Genomic DNA, 2244 nt, shown 5'->3' with positions numbered 1-2244 from the left:
AAGTCTACCATCCTTTGTATTTTTTCCTGTTTTATTTTTTCCCATAAGTTATTTAAATAACTTAAAATGGAAAATAACCTCCTAAAACTTTACAGTTATGTATCTTACTGATTGAGCTTTCAATAGTATGACAATGGTGGGGAAAAAAAATTAAGGTAGAGATGGGCAATTCAGGTAATGAAACAAACATAATAACTAGCCTGCTCTACAGGAATGCTTACTTCTGGTGGATTGTAATCATACCTGAATCTTTCAGATTATGTTTGTGATGGAAAAGACCTAGAGGCTGACCTGCTTTACAAAATTAATTAATTACTGACAGTTCTCAAAGCATGTACTTCCAATAGAAAAGTAGTCCATGGCTTACACAGCTGTAATGGAAACTGTTAACCTTTATAAGAACAACTCTAAAAAGGATAGCTAACGAACTTTCAAGCTTTCTCATTTATTTCATGGGAAGGCAAGTTACAGTTTATTGGTGAGTATTTATCCCTGTTTAGTTCACTGCTTTCCTGCAATCAAATGTAATGATTTTGTATTTGTAGCTGCTGCTATTTGAGTCGGAGATTGAATCAACTATCAAGCCATGACCCATTGTGGAAAAGACACTGCAAGAAATACTGGCTTATTTCAGAGTAAGTGTGGTTCTCTGAAGCCTTCTTTCTGCTAGCAAAAAAAAAGAGTCTTGTATGCAATTGTGCACATGACTTCCTGTAACACTTAGATTGGTGTTCACCATTTGCTGTCTTCACTTTGATGAGAGCTTAGAGGTATCAAAAATGTTTGTTTTCTATAAAAGTTTCTATAAAAGGGTTAACAAAGTTTGTATGGATACATAGGGGTACCCTGTTAATGCCTAAGCTGAAGGAGAAACTGCAGTTCGACTCTCGGACACCAAATATTCTGTGGTAATATTCTGAGTAATTGATGCAGCACTGATGAGTCACTGATGCAGCAATCCAGGTGTACCCCCACAATTGCAGTGGGGGTAATTGTGGGGGTACACCTGGATTGCTGCATCAGTGACTGCTGTGGCTGGAAATACAGAGTAGCTGAGGTTGGAAGGGGTCTTTTTGAGATCATCTAGTCCAGCTCCCCTGCTCAAAAAGGGTCACCTATGGTGACTTGCTCGGGACCCTGTCCAATAAAGCTCAAAGTTTTCCGAAAATGGAGACTCTGTAACCACTCTTAGCAACCTGTTCCTGTGTTTGACCACCCTCACAATAAAAAAGGATTTCTTTGTGATCAGTTTGAATTTCCTGGCTTTTAGTTTTTGGTGATTGCTTATTCTACTGTCAGTTCGCACTGTGGAGAGGAGTCTGACTCCATCTTTACTCCTTTCCATTAGGGTATTATCACACATTGATAAGATGCCCCTGAACCTTCCTTTCTCCATTCAGAAGAATTCCAGCTCTCTTAAACTCTGCTTATGTGAAAGATACTCCAGTCCCATAATCATCTTTGAGGCCTTGTCTAGTACATCTGTATCTGTCTTGTTCTGTGGAGCCCAAGCTGGACAAAGTGCTCCAGACACAACCTCATGCAGGCTGTCTAGAAAGGAACAGTGTTCTTGGCCAATGTTTTTCCTGTTGCACCTGAGGTTCTGTTGAGCTTTTTTGCTGCAGGGGCACATTGATGGCTCTTGGTCAGCTTGGTATCCTTCAAGGCTCCCTTCTTGGCAAAGCCACTTGCCAGCCTCTTGATGTATGTACTGGTGTGTGGGGTTATTCTTCCTCAGATGTAGGACATCAATGTGTGGAAACATATGATAAATATTCTAATTATATACAGCTTATGAAGCTATAATGCAGGTTGTGAAAGTTTTGCCTTGAGATTCTCTGTGTAAAAATCCTAAGGGGAAAGAAGCAAGTGGGAAGTTCAGACTGAATACCTGATGCTTGAGAAGAGGAGCATGGTGAACTTACACGGGAAAGGTGAGGGAGTCAGGGCTCTGCTAAGAACAGACTGTAGGGTTACTTTCTGACACGCTGGTCTCCCTTCACCCAGGAAGAGTAAGTAATCAAGACTGAAGGAAATCTCTACAAATGACGTTGGAGGGTGAATATGAGCTTAAACTTCTCTCATCTGCTGAGACATGATTCATGCTAGGTTTTTCCTCTTTACTCTCCAGTTTTATTGCTAGTTTTTCTAATTTTCCAGATTAAATATAATTTTTTTCTTCTCCCTTCCCTCCGCCCCAAATCTTCCTCAAGAAATAAGGCTCTTCTGTCCTTACAAGAGCTA

The 2244-nt window shown here is 40.2% G+C and overlaps 1 protein-coding gene across 1 annotated transcript in view; it reads left to right on the top strand.

Moving 5' to 3' along the window:
* The first annotated feature begins 545 nt into the window (after positions 1-545).
* FBXO3 (F-box protein 3) overlaps positions 546-2244 on the top strand; it is a 16305-nt gene continuing 14606 nt past the window's right edge. Inside the window, exon 1 of the mRNA XM_031553492.1 lies at positions 546-635. The gene's annotated coding sequence lies outside the window, so the exon portion shown is untranslated. The remainder of the gene's footprint in view (positions 636-2244) is intronic.

Source organism: Meleagris gallopavo, chromosome 5 (genome assembly GCF_000146605.3).
Source record: "Meleagris gallopavo isolate NT-WF06-2002-E0010 breed Aviagen turkey brand Nicholas breeding stock chromosome 5, Turkey_5.1, whole genome shotgun sequence".
Lineage (NCBI taxonomy): Eukaryota > Metazoa > Chordata > Aves > Galliformes > Phasianidae > Meleagris > Meleagris gallopavo.
The sequence above is the reverse complement of the archived record's forward strand: the minus strand, read 5'-3'. Positions and strand labels throughout refer to the sequence as shown.